The sequence below is a fragment of the Ammospiza nelsoni genome, chromosome Z (genome assembly GCF_027579445.1).
Source record: "Ammospiza nelsoni isolate bAmmNel1 chromosome Z, bAmmNel1.pri, whole genome shotgun sequence".
NCBI classification, from domain to species: Eukaryota; Metazoa; Chordata; class Aves; order Passeriformes; family Passerellidae; genus Ammospiza; species Ammospiza nelsoni.
Window position 1 is genome coordinate 41,862,084 of NC_080669.1, and position 20,724 is coordinate 41,882,807.

Sequence of the window (20,724 nt, forward strand, 5' to 3'; positions counted from 1 at the left end):
CTGTAAGGGTGTATCTTTTCTTATATAGTGATGAGATTATTAATTAAAGGCAAGCTAGGAAAGTATTTCAAAGCTGAAACTGTGTGTACCAAAGGCAGAAGTTTTTCATCTCAACATCATATAAGCTCCAGAAAATACAAGTAAAGGAGGAAGAATATAATTCATAATCAAACGGTCACTACTGTATTTTGCTTAAATCCAGAAAAATAAGTATGAGAAAATAAATTATAATAGAAATCAAGATGATGCATAGTAAAAATGACTAGGTGTCGCAAATATGTAAGTAATATAAGGTCAGTCAAAATTAACTATACCTATTCTTAATATGTTTTTGCAGATTCATAAACCATAGAATGGTTTAGTTGGAAGGAACATTTAAAGGGGATTTTAATCTCGCTCCTCCGCTTGTAATGGGCAGGGACATCTTCCACTAGACCAGGTTGCTCAGGGCCTCATCCAGCCTAGTCTTGAGCACTTCCAAGGATGGAGCATCTACAGCTTCTCTGGGCAACCTGTTCCAGTGTCTTACCATCCTGATAATGAAACATTTCTTCCTTATATTCAGTCTGAATCTACCCTCCTTTAAACCATTGCTATAAAGTTTGTACCCATTTTTCCTATACGTCCCCTTTAAGTATTTAAGGCCCCAATAAGGTCTCCCTGGGGCCTTCTCTTCCCCAGGCTGAGCAATGCTAACTCTCTCCAACCATCTTCATGAGAGAAATGCTCCACCCCTCTGATCACCTTGGTGGCCTCCTCTGGGACTTGGTCGAACAGGTCCCCATCCTTCCTGTGCTGGGAGCCCAGAGCTGATGCAGCCCTGCAGGTGGGGTCTCAGCAGAGCAGAGCAGAGGGGCAGAATCCCCTCCCTGGCCCCACTGGCCACGCTGCTCTGGATGCAGCCCAGGACACGTGTGGCTTTCTGGGCTGAGTGTGCCCACAGCTGGATCCTGTTCTCATTTCCCAAATTCCATGAGTCCTTCTCAGCAGGGCTGCTCTCACTCCCTTCATCCAGCCCAGCCTGTGTTGATACCAGAGGCTGCCCCAACTCAGATATATGACTTTGCATTTGAATTTGTTAGTATCATGATGTTTTTGTGGGCCCATTTCTTAAGTCTGTCAAAGTCCATATGTATGGCATCCTCTCTCAGATTTGCCAACTGTACCACTCAGCTTGGTGTTGTCAACAAACTTGCTGAGACTGCACTCAATCCCTTTGTCTATGACAGAGATAAAGGTATGAAACAGTAGTGATCCCAGGAAGGACCCCTGAGGGACACCCCCTCTTACTGATGTCCCTTTGGACATTGACCACTATTCTCTGGATGAGATCCCACAGCCAGTTCCCTATAGAATAACCATCCATCTATCAAACCATGTATTTCCATTTTAGAGGGAAGGCTGTTCTAGGGGCACCATGTAAAAGACCTTACAGAAACTCAGACATATTTCATCCATAGCTCTTCCCTTTCCACTGACGGAGACACTCCATTGTAAGAGACCAATACATTGTTCTGTCAAGACATGTTGAAGCAATGCTGATTTTCTCAAATCACCTCCCTGTCCTCCATGTGCCTTAGCACAGCTTGTAGGAAGATCAGTTTCATGATCTTCCCAGGCACAGAGCCGGAGCTGACAGGCTGGTACTTCCCAGTGTGCTCTTTTCTAGCCTTTTAAAAAATGGATACAATGTCTCCTTTTTCCCAGTCACCTGGGACTTCACCTACCTGCCCTGACTGTTCGAGTGGTTTGGCTGCTGCATGTGTCAGTTTCTTCAGATCTGTGGGATGCATCTTATCCGGTCTCATGTACCTATGTACATTCAGATTCATTGGCTGGTCACAAGCAGCTGATATTCTCTTATGGTGGGAGAGTGTTTTCTCCCCCATTCCCTCCCTTGTGGTCCATCTACTCAATGTGTGTGAAGAGAGATTGCCAGAGAGGACTGAGGCAAAAAATTAGTTGAGCATTTAAATTTGTTGAGCCTTTTTCTCATATGTTTTTATCACTTTGCACATTAGGGGGTGGAGGTTATACTTAACTTTTTCCTTCTCTTCCGCTTCTGGTTGACTTGCCTTCAGAAGTACTTATTATACTTTATATGTCTTGCCAAGCTCAGGGCTGGGTCTTTCTTCGCTGTAATTACAAACACTGCTTATCTAAACATTTACATTTTATAAAGTTGTAAAGGAGATAATTTTACCCCTAGAAAGCTATATTATAATTTCATCAAGTCATGTTTGGTGGCGAGAGGATTTTTCTTTTTAGAAATATTTCTATTCTTCAATATCTATCAGAGAAGAGGTTCATGAACTGTGTGCAGCACAAAGCAGCAATGGGCAAGACATTTCTAAATGGTTCATATTTGCTCCTTATTACATAGAAAATGCAGAAAATTCTTGTCCCAGGTTATCCTAGGGGCCTGTGAGAAAAAGGGCTTTCTTCTGCCAACAGTTGTGCCGAAATCACTGAACAGCACAAAATTTTCTGGTTAAACATCTAGACTTTTACAATGATGGGTAGGCTAAGTGGGAGTAATCTCATAGAAATTCAACACCTAGCACTTCTAGTGTCAAGTGTAGACCTATGAGTGAAACATTTAAGCTAATTGCACATCATGTGCTAAAATGAGATACCCAAGAAGTACATCCAAAACTGACAACATGATGAGTAGGGGACTATTTAAATTCAGTATGGACAATTTGTATCTGTCTTGATTTAGAAGGGCAGAAACACTAAGAGAAGGCTTAAATTCTGTTTTGCAACTAATACCAGCAGCTCAAAATAACTAGTTCTAGATAACCATTTAGTCAGTTTGCAATAAATGGGTTGGAATTTTCTTTAACTATCATATGTGTTTGACATATTCTATACATACAGGTAGGTATCACCTCCTAAAGGTAATGTAAGTCAGTTCTTCCAGCTGCTTAATTGACTTGGTATAAGTGATTGTGATTTTGGTTTGCTGCGGTGGCATTCTGAGCATCTATGTGTCCAGTGTGGTATAAAACTATCAGCCTTTATACACTATGACAGTTAACTTTAATTTCTGGGGAAAAAAGAGGAGTTTATGTCTCTACACACTTACATATCTGTTATGTTCAACATACACAGAATGATATATTCTATGAATCAGATAGAAATGATAATGTAAGAAAAAAGTTAAGACTGAAAAATAAAGGCTGAATGCTATATGACCTTACAATATTGAGTAAAAACATTCCTGGATATCAGTGGAATTTCATATGAGTAAGAGACTAAGAGGATTTCTTTCTCAAGAGAATGAATCGGTGTCTGGTGACAGAATTGGTCCATTATTCCATTGTTTTCATGATGCCTTTATTTTAAAATGGTTTTTAGTTACCTGCATTTAAGGGGAGGAGCAGAGAATAAAAAAGGAAGAATTAAGTAATTTCATACTGCTCTATAGGATATAGACTAGAAATTGAGAACATTTGTAGAATTTTATCAGACATATTCAGGAATCTTTTAATTCACATTGTTGTTTTTTTCACGTAAAAGGCTTTGCAATAAAATCTCTCTAGGAATATTGCTAACTAAATGGTAGTAGTTTGCTAACTAAATGGTAGTAGTTTACTAACTAAATGGCAAAACAAAAATAAATAGGGCTTTAGCTTTTCAACACAAGATGCAGACCTGAGTTATGAGTTATCTTTAATAACTGAAGGCCCTGCCAAGAGTTAACTTGTGGAGATCATACAGTTGCAAATGTTACCATCTGCTTTAAAACTATTACATCAGAAAAATTCTGATATATTAGCTCTCTGATATATCACATCTTGCATATATCTAGATCTAATTAAAGAAGGCACCATTTGTTGTAGGATCAACTTGCTGATAAAAGAAATGTAAATCCTCCACTGTAAACTCATACTGCTGCAGGAATCAGAGTGTACTCTGATGACACCTCTCCTTTTTGTTATCCTTGACTCCCCTAAGCTGAGCATTTTCAACACTCCTCTGTTCCTTAGGTTTTTTTGTCCTGTTGCCTTTACAAGGTTTCTGAGGAGGATGGATTACTCAGTGTTAGGATGACTATGTCTAGCTCTTTCTGTGGTGCATTATTAGAGGATGAAATAATCCAATCCAATTTTGGTTTTGTTTTCATTTTTTATTTGTTTATTTATTTATTTTAATTTTTTTACTAGTATATTATCTGGGTTTGGGGTTTTCTTTGGCTTGAGTTGATTTGGGTTTTTTTTAAGCCATTTTTTATAATATTTCAGCCATCTTTTACACTCACATATTAGAAGCCACTCTTTTCTACAGGAACATGCTCTTCAATGTTTTGGGGGACACCTTGCAGCTGTAAACCCACAGACTGTAAGTGGAGATGCTTTTTCATTTACTGTGAGCAGCTTCCTGAGGCAGTGGAAGTCATCAAATGCAGTTGCAATATGGGAATACGCAGTGCTCAAAGAAGTACACACCCTGACAGTGGTAAGGGAGCCATCCAGTGGGCTCTAGTGAGACACACAGTCATGAGAAATTAAAATTGGCTAATCACTGGGGAGTTTCTGTCTTACATTTTGTCTTTCTTGTGGATAACTAATTTTCCTTGAAATGTAAAAATCTCTGAAGATCAGGTACGGAGCTGCACTTTCTAAACACTCATTCTAAATACTCTAATTAAGCTTTGAACACCAAGCTCTGGGGTATTTTTCAGTTTATGTAATAGAAAGGGAAATCTGCCATAAACTAATGAATAAGGTTGGAAGAGATTTAATTATTCCTTTACTATCTATTTGAAACACAGTTTAATCCTTATGGTTTTGATGACATTTTAACTGAATTTTAAATGTTTCCAAATTCATATTAAAGATTTCTTTAGATTCTTTTGAAGGATCGTTACAGCTAATTTATGGATGATTTTTCTATCATATGCTCACTTACCAGAAGAAACTAAAAAGTAATGGAAATGATGACTTCTAATGCTTACAGCAGCTGAAGGTCTGCAATCCAGAAAAATTTACATTATAGCTCAAGGAGCAAGTAGAAATCACCACTCCGTTCTAAGCTTGGAGAAAATACTAATTGAAAGGAAGATTAATTTTTATCTTTATTGCAAATAGTCTAGCACACAGTACCTTTTTTTCCTAAAAATTTTACTCATCTGAAATTGATCAGGGATCGATCTTTAGTAAAAATGCTTGACTTTGTTCCTTGACAAAGAATGTCTTAAATAGTTGCAAGGTGAGATATAATCACAAAAAAAAAAGAAGCAGCTGAGCCACTGTCAATTGAAAAGGTAAGAAGAATGCACAATACCAGAGATGGTTTTCAATTTTTTGTTGCTCCCTGTATTGTATAATAGTATAATAGTGTGATATAATTTCTGAGGCGTGCTTCTCTTCTGATCACCACTCAAGTCTGTCATTTAGCGCAGAATCTTGCGCTTCATCTGACATAACTGTAAATGTAGTTTGTTAAGCAGGCAGTTATAAACTTTTGATCTCAGGCAACTCCAAGAACATCGAGAGTTTTTATTCACATTTTCATAAAAGATAAGCAAATCAAATTTTGGATTATCTAAATAAGTAGTCCAGGTATGTATGCAAAACCTGCTGAGTTTAGCTACATTAGAATATCAAATAATCAATGTAGTTCCACAATGAACAAAAAATAGATTGCAATCATATTCAAAAAAATGTCATATTCTTGTGTTACAAATACAATATGAAATATAGATTATACTACTTGTTTCTTTACTGTCTATTTGGTACAAAATTTGAGGTCTTTCAGGATGTTTTAATCACTCTTTTAATTTTGTTTATTTCTTTTGCTACTGTGTCTGAAAGCCCATAAGTTTCTTACAAGCCTGAAACAAATGCACATACAAATTTGGGAACTTCATATGGAGAAGTTCCGGTAGCTCAGGATATAATTTCTCAATGCTGTAGTATACAAAGGATGCCTCTGATTAACATAGCATTGCAAAGCCTTACTTAATTTTGTCAACAATTTCCTCTTGTGAATTTTGCCATATAGATCTATGCAAATTTGCCCATTGGACCAATAAAAGCCCTGCTAAAATTTGTCTTTCTCTAAAACTGTTGCAAGCATGTTTTTTTACTGTAGCAGTTGATTGTTGGACTATTTTGTAAGAACTCCCCTATTTTATGAAAATACGTTTTCTGCTTTTTTCATTCAAAATATAGTTATTTTATATTTCAGAGAGAAAGAAAGAGTGGATTAGAGAATTCTCTGTAGAGTTATTCTAGTACTAATAATTCATTTTCATTGAGAATAAAGCGGTTGAAAATAATGTATTTCAGGAGAAAACCTCCTTTTTCAGCTTTTACTGACTTGTGATTTGGTGATGGTTGGCTGGTAAGTGAGCGGGTGCTGTTCTTAAATGCAGTTTGTCTCCTATTCTTTACATGACCAGCACAATTCATGCTGCTGTTTGGAAAAAGGCTTTCAGACCTGTTACAGTATGTTCTGCATAACACATTTCCTGATAATTCAAAACAGGTGTAGAATGGTTTCTCCTTTTTCATGGTGATTTTATTCCTTAACCTCATTATTTTCTAGTTTTCTGTTTCTTTTTTTCTTTTTTTGGGGTTGGGGGTGGTGGTGTGTAGGGGCAGGAGGCAGGCTTGGGAGAGTAGCTTTGGCTACAGGAATACAGTTCTTTGCCAGTGCTGGGCTATTTTGTATGTTGAGGGAGGAAAGATCAACAAATAGACCTTCTGTATTGATTCCCAAAAGAACTGAGAGGAAGTAAGTACTCCAAAACGTATTCTTCCTGCATCTCTTTGAAAGGTCTGGGGGAGGTGATGAAGTCTGCTTTTAAAATGTAATAACAGTTTTAAAAATGGTAATTTAAGAACATAAAATACTGAAACTGATGAACAAGCTAAAATGACTGTTCTGACATAGACAATATATCATTAATATATTTTTACTACTAGAAGTACACCAGAATGTTGTATGATTCACAGCTACTGTATGAGCAGCTACACTATATAAACTAGACTAGATGAGAATGTAGATGAGAAAACTATACAAATTGCTGGATGAGAATGTCAAGCAGTTCCCTCTTCGAGCATCTACAGTAAAAAGGGTCTTTCCATCTCAGGTTTCAGTGTTCTTATAATCTTCCTGCTTCCTGCTTCCTGTTCTTATAATTCTCCTGCTAAAAATGAAGCTAAATAGCTGATCTTTTCTTAGACTTCTGGTTATGAGACAGCACCAAGCTGTACTTGACTCGTGTTTGCTGAACTAATCAGTTACTGGCCAATATAAAACATTTTCAAAGTGTACCCTGAGAAAGAGACACGTTATTTTTGAGATTAAATTTTCATCCTATGAAATCACATTCCAGTTAGCTACTGACTTTCAAAGTAAATTGTTTTCAAAGCATAAGGTAAAATTCTTTCAGGTTTTACAATTGCATCTGACCTGCATTGACAAGGCTTTAGTGCCACATTTTCATGTTTTGGTCATTCTCTTATATTAAAAACCATTCAAACAGAAATGAATTCAACTACAGTCTTCATTGTGTAGCTGAAGTGGCAAGGGATCAAGAAGCAGAACTGTTACTAGGAGATCTGAGAAACAGTAATTCACAGTAGCCCCAAAGCCTTTCTGAGTCTGCCTCTGCCAACACTAGTAGGTTTCAAATGAAAAACCTCAGAGCCACTGTTTTACAAATGCCAACTTCTTAGCTGTGTTACCCCACACTGGTTGATCTGGCCAAGAAAATTATTGTCCTTATTTTTCAATTTTGTCAGGCATTACTAGTGTGCATCCCCTTGGTAAAAGTGTGATTCGTGATTTGCCCTATTTAAGACCGAAGTAATAGCAGAATTTAAAATTTTTGTGTTCTAATGCATTTGGAAGCACAGCATTCAAACCCAAGGAAACTGATAATGGCAGTACCACTACCTTAAGCAGTAGTGGTATTTCCTGTTTTACATGTTGCTGAAATTTACAGTTCAGCAGTAGAATGCAGAGGATTGTGAGGCTGATCTTCCATTAAGGACAACAGAGTTCATTACCACCGTATTTTTAATAGAAGTCACCTTGTTAATATTGTTATTTTCTTTGTGCAAGACAAAAACAGTCTAAATGCCAGCAAGAAGGTCACTCTTTCTAACCACAGAAAAGGATGGTGCTGTATCCCCAAGGAGGAGAGGACTGGCTAAAAAGCATTTGAAGTGTCACTATTATATCTCAGGTTATAACTGATATTGCAATCTCTCTGTCTTAATCTTCCCAAAACTACCTTCATCAGAATGCCTTCTGCTCTCAATGACAATTAAGTAACTCATATAGTAGATTTATGTAAAAAAATATTGACCATTTATAAATTAACAATTCAGCATACAGCTGATAACCTTCTTTGTTTCGCACTCTAAGGTGCACAACAGTGCAATTATACTAGTATATGTGATGCACGTGCAAGTATACCAGTATATATAATTATACTAGTATAATTGCTGATCTCCTGTCAGAATTAGATAAACAGCAGCTCCCCTTTTTTTGTTGGTGATGATGCCACAAAACTGCCCACAGATTAGCTAGTTTGGGTAGGAGTGGGAGAATCACTGTCAGCAATCTACCTTATCCTTATTGTTAATAAATACATAATTATTAGAGCTGTTAAAAGAGAAAACACCTTCACTTGTGTTTATTGAATGATTAAGGTTCTGTATTCAGAAATTGGAAGTTACTGAAATGTTATTCCAACAGAGTTTGTTTAGATGTTTGTTTAAGGTCAGACATTATAGGAAAGTACAACAAAGGATAGAGAGACTTGGATTTCAGGCAAGAAAGAATGGGGTTTATAGTGCATGTTTTTGTCTGGCATGATCTCTCCTGTGGAACATTATACTTTTTGTGGATTGTAGTACATTTTAAATTTTAAGGGGAAGCATAAAGAGTAAAAGTTATTCTGGGTTAAATTACTAGAAACGGAGTGTCTATTGTGTCTCTAATTTCATAACCAGAATCTATTGCTCAGCTGATTCCTTCCATTTTCGTGGTTGTCATGTATTTGCACGGGTAGTCCATAAACTTCAGCAATCCAGCATGGTAAATTCCTGGCCCTATGAAATTCAATTTGAAAGTCGACTTCATGCCGTACTACTTCGTTTACTACTACTTTGCCAAATGGAAGCTGAAAAATTCTGGCAAAGACATAGATTAAACTTTCTAAATAAAAAGAGTTCATCATCATGAATTAAAAAATTGAACAGGATGAAAAGACAAAACAGAACACAATTATAGCATCTGTTTTTCCATAAAAATACAATGTCCTGCTATAAAGACTACAGGACTGAAGCCCGAGAGATGCAAACTTCAGTGCAAAGCTAAATATACTGTCACTTGGGTTTGCAGAAAGTTTATAGTAAGAATACAGTGTAACTGTGTTTCTAAACTGCCAATTCAAGGCCACAAAGCTTAAATATGTTTTGAGTAATCAATATGAAAGCTGTGTAAAGTTCAGATCTTTTTCCTGATCTTTGCCACATATCAGAAATTACTGTAGCAGACTTAAGACAATTATATGTAGCTTAAATACTAAAATTAAAGCAAAACCACAGCTAAATATGTGTAATAAGACAAAACACATTAATCTGCTAGTTGTTTTATAACAAGCCATATTATTTTAATGCTTCTTTAAGGGAAATTGCGTCATGGCCTTGAGCACATCAGCAGGTTCTAATTGCCATGAGAACCCTGTAACCCTCTTTCTCTTTATGCTTCTTGTGTGAACTCTTCCCTTCGCTGAGTGGTTCACTGCTTTTATTTAAGGCTAAATCACTTTCCCTTGCCGAAATGCAACCCTTGCTGCTCACTGGCATGTTAATTTGTGCCTTGGTACTCCAAATGTATGTAATGAGTCCCCCAAAAATGTATCTAAACTTTTAAACAAAAATAAATGTAAATTCTCTGCATTTCTTGTGTATATTTCACAGTCATACTAACTTAAATTGAACAAATTTTCTTAAGTATAACAAATAGCTTAATGAAGACTCATGAAAAAGGTCTGTGGTAGATAATTTTTCTCTGTTTCTCTGAAGAAAAGCAAAAGCTGCATTTAGAAAGGGAAGATCAGGTTTACTTCAGTAGAGTTTGCCTAAGTACAGTACAATTAGAAGACTGACAACTACTAATTTGATAGCAAATTTCAGTTGCCTTCTAGCATGCATGAATCTGCTGTTAAACTCACCAATTCTTTGGGATCTGAATTTCTATCAATAATAATTTCTGCATTACAGTAAAGGCAGATAAATTTCTAATTTTAAACTTCTTTTTTTACAATTAGGATCATATATGAAACTTTGTAACACAATGCTGGCACACATTTTATCTGTGTCCACAGTTAAAACCTTCTAAATGTATTCAATTTTATATAGTACACATATACCTAAACATTGCCAATCACCTCGTCTATTAAAACTAAATTCCAAAAAATATTTGGGGTTGAAGTTCTTTCTAGCTTATTGGCAGTGACTTGTTATGCTTCATTTGAACAATAAAAGTGCAAAATTACTTTATTTCAAAAAGTCAACTAAAAAAAGTCAACTAATATGTCAAAATCTGTCCTGATTGACACATTCACAAGACACTTTGCTTTGCTTTGCTTTGCTTTGCTTTGCTTTGCTTTGCTTTGCTTTGCTTTGCTTTGGAATTCATCCTCTAAAGTATTTATTCTCTGATAGATATGGAAAACTGTTAGAATCTCACTGTTTAGCTGTGAGAATGCACACAGATGTCAGACATGCCATGGAGCTTCAATTCTGCACTAGAAAAAGGAGAGGAATGTATGTAGGAATCTGGGAATCATAAATTAGAATTATGGATTTGCCTGGTATTTGCTAAGTAATTTTTCTGTCTGTAGTTTATTTAAAATGTACACAATGAGCTTTGTGTCTACTTTTATGAAACAGATTCATAACAGACTGTGAGTGTTATTGCAAGCTGTACAAATGCAGGCAATGTCACTGTTTACAGTACCACACCTTCAACCATCCTACTTTTTTACAATTCTAGCATGAGGAGTAGGTATGGATTTTCACCAAATAAGTATGTTTGGAGCATGATGCATACTCCATTTTATATCTTGGAAAGGTGTATATGTATGAATACAATGAGAGTTAAGGAACTGAATTTATGGTTATAGTACAGACAGTGATGCTGTCATCACTGGTTTGCACAGATTCTGACTGTTGTCAGAATGAATTTTTCAGTTACCTCCAAAAAAGTAGATAATACTGAAAACACTGGACACAGAATGAAGGAGGCATTGTAGAACTCTTACAGTAATATAATCTACCAACAAAGAGATCACTCAAGGCTGATATTTGAGGATTTATATCAGTGTCCTTCTGAAAGGAAAATTTCATAAGAAAAAATGTTCCATTCTCATCCAAAATATTTATATCCCATTTCCATGTCCTTGAGGCTCCTCCCAAAAGCATTTTTCCCTGGTATAAATTCGTCTTACAGAATAGGTCCACCGGCAATTATCATAGAGTAGCTGAGGTGGGAAGAGACCTCCAGAAATCACTTAGTCAGCTCTGTTCTCCAAGGCAGGCTGAACACAAGTTTTACTCAAAAAATTTTACACTATTTTTTGCTTGTTATGAACACCATCACTTTTTGGCTAATTCACAGCTGACTTGGAGATCCATCGGACCATCAGTAAATCTTAGGAGTTCTTCTTTTCATCTAATGCAAGAACTGAGGTTTGTGAGGTTCCACTTTGTAAACTCCAGTTTCAGCAACTGCGTTGGGTTTGCATGGCCTGGTTTTGGTAGCAGGGGGGATGTGTGTGTGTGTGTGTGTGTGTGTGTGTGTGTGTGTGTGTATGCGTATGTGTGGATTGCAGGGCTTGCTTCTGTGAGAAGCTGCTGGCAGCTTCTTCCATGCCCAGCTGAGCCAATCCCTGGTGGCTTCAAAGACTGACTTGCACCTAGCCAAGGCTGGGCCAAGTAGGTGGTAATGCCTCTGTGATGAGAGATTTAAGAAGAAATGGAGACAAAAAAGTGTTGCACAGTTTTAATATTAGCCAGAGAACAGTGAAACATGTGAGAACAACTCTACAGACACAGAGATCGGTGAAGGAGGAGAGGGAGGAGGTGCGCCAAGTACCAGAGCTGAGATTCTTCTGCAGGCTGTGGTACAGACCCTTATGAGAGAGCTCTGCCCCTGCAGCCCATGGAGATCCATGGGGATCCACCTGCAGCCTATGGAGGAGCCCATGCTGCAGTGGATAGATACCTGGGAGGAGGCTGCAATCCTATGGGAAACCTATGGAGAGAGGGGCCCTGCTCCCAGGCTGGAGCAGCCTGCCCTTGGAGGATGCACCCGTGGGAGAGCGACTGTTTGGGAGGACTGTGGCCTGTGGGATGGGCTCACTCTGCAGAAGTTCATGGAGATCTGTCTGCATGGGAGGGGAGCCCACAGTGCAGCAGGGCAAGGACTCCTCTCCATGAGCAGTGGGAGAAGCCACGGGTCACGGACTGACCACAGCCCCATTCCCTGTCTCCCTGTGCCACTGCGGGAGAAGGCAGAGCTGGGAAGGAGCAAAGGTTGGGGGGAAGGCTTTTTTAAGGCAATTATTTTATTTCTCATTATCCTGCCCTAATTTTATTAGTAACAAAGTGTACTTCTCTTTGCCCCCCCATATTTTGTACCTTTTAGCTATCCTTTTTCCCTTTTCTTGTGTGTATTTCTTCTCTATACTTCTTCTTTTGGGTCTCATCTGTTCTGTTTCTCTAGTTAGTTGGTGAGCAGCAGCAGTGGCACACAAGGTCAGTCCAGGTGTGAGGGACAAATTGGGCTCTATAAGGGGATTGCTGTGGGATCTCAGCACCTCAGGACTGATGTGCTGAGTCACCGAGACCACCCTTGGGGGGCTTGGAGGTCCTGGAATGTTGCCAGAAGTGTCTGGTGGCTGGACTTTGATCCTGCACGGGAGACAACACCTGTATGAGGATGGGAGGATTTCACTGGGATAAATGGTGAAGGGATAGGTTAATTAGAGAGTGAAACACAGGTTTTAGAATTTCGGTACAGGGGGGTCTAGAGAAGTAAGATGGAGGAATTGGGGCGTGTCCTGTCCTTCTTCTTCTTCTTCTTGGCCTCCATCTTGTGTGGTGGCGGTGGCACTTTGGGGTTGGTTCTCACTAAAAGTGCACTTGTCAATAAGGGTGAAAGGTATTGGGGAAAATAGGTAAATATCTTATGCGTAGTTTTGGGTATAAAGATAAGTGACCGCCCCGGGGGCTCTCAGTGCGCTCATGGCTGGCGTGCTGTGCAGACCTCTGTCGGGCCGAGAGAAAATTTTGTAGATAAGAAACTAATAAACACTGAAGACTGAGAAAAAACCTGAAGACTCTTTTCGTCCTTTGGAGCGCGGGCTGTCCAAGACCATCCCGAGCCTTTCCAGGCCATAAAACAGCCGAGAAAGAGACAGATTGCCAAGCTCACAGACACCCAACAGCATCCCAGGGCCCCATTAGGACTGGGAAGCCCCCAAAGACACTCAGGCATGGTGGTGGGTAAGGTAAAGTGAGATGGCCTGCTATTGAATCAGCAACTGTGGTGAAATCACTCTCCTAGGACTGACACATGTCCCATCCCAAAATTACTTCAGGTACTATACTGAGATATCCAACACAAGGTAAGACCATCTGCACTGAGTAAGACATATGATTAAAGTCACTCTTCACGTAAAATTGAAGAAGTAGTATAAAAGTAAGTCAAGAATGAGAAGTTAGGGAAGATTCCATTGTAAATTCAGTCGATAGGCCAAAGCTGTCGTCTCCCCCTTAGGCATGCCAATTGGATAAGGGCTGTACCCTAATGAATGCTGAATCATCATCTCAAGTTAGCTTTTATTAGGGATTAATGTTTGTTAGTATACTGCTTTGAATTACTACATTGCTTTGAATATATTTTTGTAGTCAGATGCTATCATCAGCAACCCTTGAACCTGTCATAATTATATAAATAAATAGAGTTATTCTGTAATTGGGTGATATGAGTACTTCAAGGGCACTGGCAGTCACTTGCAGTGGGTAAAGGTAAGAAGACCCAGAACAGGGTGTCTCTGTTTGGTGTGTGACCCTAAACAAGTCAGTTGAACCGCCCTCCAATCTGGTGAATGGGTGAAGGGTCCCCATAATGAGACACTGGTCAGGCACAAGGGTCTCAGTTTTCCTGGGGCATGGACAGACTAATCAAGCATTAAGGGTTTGAGAAAATCTCCCTTTTCATGTGACAAGTGTCAGATTGAAACTTGGTGGGACAAATCCTATGGCTGCAGTCTAACCACTGATGGCTATAGGCTCTCCAGAAGAGAGAGGTGAGGAAAGAGAGAGGCAGAGGGGTGGCCCTCTACATCAGGAGGCAGACTGAGTGTGAAGAGCTGTCTCTGAAGAGCAGCCACGAGCAGGGCAAATGCCTGTGGCTAAGGATCAGGGACCAAAGCAACAAAGGGAACCTTGTGGATGGTTTTAAGTGCAGACCCCTGATCAAAGGGACCCTACTGATGAAGCCTTCTTGCTCCAGCTACAGGAGGCATCATCCTCACAGGCTCTTGTCCTGCTGGGGCATTTCAACCATCCCAAAATCTGCTGGGAAAGCAGCGCAGCAAGCTGCAGGCAAGCCAGGAGACTCTTGGAAAGCACGAGGGATACTTTCTGGAGCAGAGGAATAGACAGCAGCCCTTCCAGAGGGGATACAATCCTGGATCTGAAGGGCACCAATGGAAGTGAGCTGATGTGAACATCAGCGTTGGAAGGAGTCTGGGCTGCAGTGACCACACATTGCTGGAGTTTGCAGTCCTGAGGGCTATGGGCCAGGTGAGGAACAAAGTTAGGCCCCTGAACTTTAGGAAAGCAGACTTCCAGCTCTTCAAGGAGATAGCCAGTGAGATCCACTGGGAGACTTCCCTCAGGGACAAGGGAGTGGAACTGAGCTGGCAGATCTTTAAGGAAGTCTTCCACCACGTGCAAGAGCTGGCAAACCCCAGCAGCAAGAAACTGGGCAAGGAAGGCAAGGGAACAGCAGGGCTGAGTAGGGAACTGCTGGTCAGAGTGAAAGGAAAGAAGCAAATGGACAAGCAGTTAGAGCTAGGATGGGTGGCCCAGGAAGAGCTTGAAGAGACCTGGAATTGATCGAGGCAAAGGACACAAAGAATAACAGGGAGGGCTTCTACAGGCATGCTAACCACAAAAGGAAGGGCAAAGAAGGTGATCTCCTCTGATAATAAGGGTGGAAACTGGTAACAGTGTGTAAGGAGAAGGCTGAGGTACTCAACATCATTTTGGTTCAGTCTCCAAGGCCAACATTTCTTCCCACATCTCCTGAGAGGATGGACAGTAGGACAGGAACTGAGGGAACAAAGTCCTCCCCACTGCAAGTAAAGATCAGATTCATGTCCACTTAAGAAACATGAGTGTACCCATGTCTGTTGGGCCTAATGAGATGCAAACCAGAGTCCTAAGGGAATGGCTGATGTATTTACCAAGCTGTTCTCCATGATATTTGAAAATGCCTTGGAAGTCAGGTAAAATCCTAGGTAATAGGAAAGACGAAAACATTGTACCCATCTTCAAAAAAGGTAAAAATGAGGACTCTGGGAAGTACCAGCTTGTCAGCCTCACCTCCGTGTCTGGGATGATCATGGAATAGACTCTCCCAGAATCTATGTTAAGGCACACATAGGACAGAGAGGTGATTTGGGACAGCCAGCACAGCTGCACCAAGGACAGATCCTGCCAGATCAAGCTAGTGACCTTCTGGGATGGGTGACTGCATCGGTGGGGCAAGGGAAGGGCAAAAGATGTCATATACCCAGACTTCTGTAAAGCCTTTGACACAGACTCCCACAATATCCTCTTTCTAGAATGGAAGGAGATGAATTTGTTGAGTGGATTGTTAGGTGGATGAGAAATTGGTTGGATGGTGGCATCCAAAGGGTTTTGGTCAATGTGACAAGTGGTGTGCCTCAGAGGTCCATATGGGGACCAGTGCTATTTAATATTTTCATTATGACATAGACAAACGGATTGAATGCATCCTCAGCAAATTTGCAGGTGACACCAAGCTGAGTGATGCAGTTGCTACACCTGAAACATGGGATGTCATCCAAAAGGCTCTGGAAAAGCTTGAGAAGTGGATCCTTAGGAATCTCACAAGGTTTAGCAAAGAATACTGGTTTTGGCTGGTGTAGAGTAAACCTGCACAGCAGCTGTTTTGGGCCTGTGTTTTGGATTTGTGCTGAGCACAGAGTTGATAATACAGAGATGTTTTTGTTACTGCTGAGCAGGGCTTGCACAGAGCCAAGGCCTTTTCTGCTTTTGGCATTGCTGCACTGGGGAAGAGACTGGGGGTGCTCAGGATGTCAGGAGGAGATGCAGCCAGGACAGGTGACCCAAACCGACCAAAGGGATAATCCAGAAAATGTGACATCGTGCTCAGTGTATAAAATGGGGGGAAGAAGAAAGGGTGGGGGGGTAGGGGGGTGGGGGTGTACTTTTGGAGCAATGGTGTTTTTCTTCCCAAGTCACTGTTACGTGTGATGGAGCTCTCCTGGAGCTGGCTGAACACCTGCCTGTCCATGAGAAGCACTGAACTAATCCCATGTTTTACTTTCTCTTATGCTTGGCTTCTGCTCTCCCTTTTAAACTGTTGTTATCTCAACCCCTGAGCTCTTCAGCTTTTACCCTTCTGATTCCAAACCCAGCCCTGCTAATGAGAGTGAGTGAGAGGCTATTGGGGTTTGGCTGCTATTTGGGATCAAACTATGACACAAGACCAAGTGCAAGGTGCTGCATCTGGATTGGGGCAACCCCCGGTACAAGCACAGGCTGGGGATGAGCAGATCAGAGTAGCCCTACTGAAAATGATTTGAGTGTGTTGGGAGATGAGAGGCTGGACCTGCCCCAGCCAGCCCAGAGAGCCACACGTGTCCTGGGCTGCATCCAGAGCAGGGTGGGCAGCAGGGCAGGGAGGGGATTCTGCCCCTCTGCTCTGCTCTGCTGAGACCCCACCTGCAGGGCTGCATCAGCTCTGGGCTCCCAGCACAGCAAGGACATGGACCTGTGTTGGAGTGAGTCCAGAGGAGGCCACCAAGATGATCAGAGGGATGGAGCACCTCTCCTATGAGGAAGCTGAGACAACTGAGTTTGTTCAGCCAAGAAAGGATGCACCTTCAGGGAGAACTAATTGCAACCTTCTAGTACCTGAAGGGAGCCTACAGGAAACATGGAGAGATTATATTTTTTTTAAGAACATATAGTGACAGGACAAAGGGCAATAGCTTCAAATTGAAAACCAGTAGGTTTTGATTGGATATCAGGAAAAAATTCTTTTGTGTTTTTTCTCTCAAGTGTCAATCCTTTTTCTAGACTTCATTGCCCCATTATCTGTGTACTTCTTATATTTAGTCTCTGTAAACCTCATCCCTTTGTCAATAAAGCGGCAGGAAAGTTGGATTAACTAACAATTTTGTTTCTTCTATCAATTCCTGCTAATTGCTTCTATTACCTGCCTTTACACCAGGCTTGATGCAAACAACTTCACCAGAACACTGAAAATCTTGTGGCTTTCTCTTTGTAAATATTTTTTATGAGAAAGCAGTGAAAATGTCAGGATTGCTGTTATAGAGCCCAGAAAGGTCATCTTAATGTTTAGGAAAAGTCATGTCTATATTTGGCCCAAACTTCAATATATATAAAAGAAAAAAATATTAATTGCAGGAAATTAATTTTTCTGATAGTAATTTTTGCAGCTTGTGAAATTTAGGCAACACTTACAGCTAGGTCTATCTGATCTATATGTTACAATGCCTAGTGTATATTCTGATTTCTTTAATAAAATCATAGTTTATTCATTATTTTCACTGTTGCAGTGGAGAATGGAGTAGATCCTTACACAACAGACTTGAGTTCACTCTAGTGAAATGCTCTTACTGAGATCATTCAAATATTGGGAAGATAATTATTGCAAGAACTAGGTCAGAAACAATCAGGTAAAATGACATTAACTTTTAAATATTATTGTTAATCATATTGCAATCTTCCAAATGACCTCCTACTCTCCGTATACAATTTTCTGATTTGAAATGGACTGCGTGTTTTGATTTGAGTTTTCTGGAGATCAAGAGGCAATCTTTCACTTCTGATGACATTTCTTCTGACTCTGAATGTGTTTTCTCTTGCCCTCAAGCCTATATGTAATCCTGAAAACATTGTGCCTTGAGGTTAAATCAACAGAATTTATTTTTTCTTTTATATTGTTCATCTATGTGTTCATGTATGTTCTATTGTATCCTTTCACTCTGGATTAAGTGCTCTGTGAGTTCCAAGACACAGAAGCTCCCTTTGAATCATAGGATCACAAGATACTTTATGTTGGAAAGAGCTGCTGGAGGTCATTTTGTCAAACCGCCTGGTCAAAGAAGCTTACCTTCAGCATAAGGTGAGGTTGCACAGAGCCAGGTTCTACTGAATCTAGAAAAATTTAGAAGATTAATACTTTGTATTCTGCTCCTATTCCTGTATCATCTGTGTTTTTCTTTTTCTTTACAGGCAGTGAAAATTCATAACCTGTTACTTCTGCCTATTGTTCTTCTGATGTGGATCTCTAAGGAAAGTTTGGTTCCATCTTCTCTGCAATCCCCCTGTAGGTAGGTGAAGAGTTTCCTTCTAGTCTCCAGTGTAAACAAAAGCTGCTGTCCCAGCTCTTCCTCCTCAGGTGCTCCATCCTCCTCACTTTCTCTTGCCTCTGCTCAGCCTTGCTCCAGTAGGTGTGGGAAAGTCCAAAGCTGAGCACAGAACTACTGTGTCATGGATGGATTGATGTGCTGCACTTGTAACAGAGATGTAGCAATGTGGTTTTGGGTCTAAACCGGTGATTTACCAAAGTTTCATAGTAAATGTAAGAGTTATTAAATCAGAAGTGGTGGCAAGGAGCTCTTGAGTGCTTACTGCATAAAGGACAGGGTTAGGCAGAACTATCAGACTCAGAGGTTCAGAAAGGACCCTGTTGCTTTCTAAACCTCTTTCATGAGGGGAGCTCACGTGCTGCTGCATCCAGACTTAGTCCCAGACTTAGTCCCAGACTTAGTCCATATCTGAATGGATATTAGATCAACAGAGAGGGGGAACAGAGATCACCCCACAGATGAGACTGAGTAAGGCTCTGTACGTTTTTAATTTTCTAAACAGTTCAAGTGAAGGTCCATTTTGACCTTAAAATAATTTGGGGAAAGGGTATGCTTCTATTTCCACAGGTGCTGGAATTAAGTGGGTTCCTGCCAAAAACGTCAAACCATATCACACTTCAGAACCTGTTGTTGAGCCCAGAACCGAGAAGCAAGTACGCAGACGTGAACCGAATCAAAGGATCCCGGTCTCACCTAACGCCTCTCGTGCCTGACGTTCTTTGTGCATCGGTGGAACCCATGAACTTTGATTTTGTGCCAATGTTATTTATGAGTATACTAATTGAATGCTGAATGTTTGTTTAACAAAGTTAATTTTTGACTGAAAACTTAGGAGGATGTGTGTGAGGATGGAACTCACGACTTGGGTGCAATCAATCCCTTATATCTTGGGCAGGATTTCAAAATTTAGGATCCTATTGATCGCTTACCAAGGATCTGTTACAACAAGGAATCTCTCAGCCTTAAGGAGCACCTTTGAGAGGTGTCCCTGCTCAAGGGGAGGTCCTGGCTGCAGCCTGCTGTCCCATGGGACAGATCCATGGGCCCTGGGCTGTGCTTTGTTTGTGGGGGAGGATGGCTGACTTGCACCAGCTGCAATTGGCAGGCGCTCAACTAGCCCTTGCCTTGTTGAACAAGAGTTATGGCCCTTGGCTGCTGAGCAAGAGTTATGGCCCTGAACTATTGTATCTGTCAGCAGGTGCACCACAAACATCACTGGTGGCCATTGCTCGAGCAGAAATGGGGGAAATGGGGACACACGATCACATGCAGACATAGCCTTGAAAATGCCAAATAGAGGGAAAAGTTTTTTTCCTTGACCTGTTAGTCTGCACCTTTCAGTCACTTTTGACTAGGCTAGATCCAGGAGATCTAGGCTCCATGTAATTTGGAAATTATTATCGAGGTTTGAAAAAAGAAATATATTTTTTGTTTTCAGCGGAATGAGAACTTCTTATAGCTTGATGATGTGATGAAATGTGGATAGCAGTTTACAAGATACCACAAGATGGTGCTAGAGATGGACGACTTCAAGGAGCTGCGCAGTAGCAGCCACAGAGTCTTGTTTCTGGGCACCAGTCAGGCCAGAGGCAATAAAGAGAGGGGCTGGTAGAGAATCTCCTTTTCTGCAGTCTCTTTGTATAAACAGGGAATATGGAGAGTCACACTTAAAGCACACAAACAGATTTCTTTGGGTAGAGAAATTATGGACAAGCAGAATCAAAACCAAAGTGACACTAAAATAATGTCTGTTTATATGCATCTTCAAAATTCATACCATGTACATGTAAAAGTAGCAACACTCAAGGGAGAGTATTCTTCTGTTTGAATCAGCAGGGAATTAGAAGACACACATGCATTGTATTTACTGGGATGGCACCCTGACCACATCATCCTATCTAAGAAAAAAGAACTCTTGACATCAGACTGTGAGTGCACGGTGAGCATTTAACAACAGGGAAGAGGCATAAACAAGTCCTTCTACCGAGATGTTGTGTTACTGAAGATCCTTA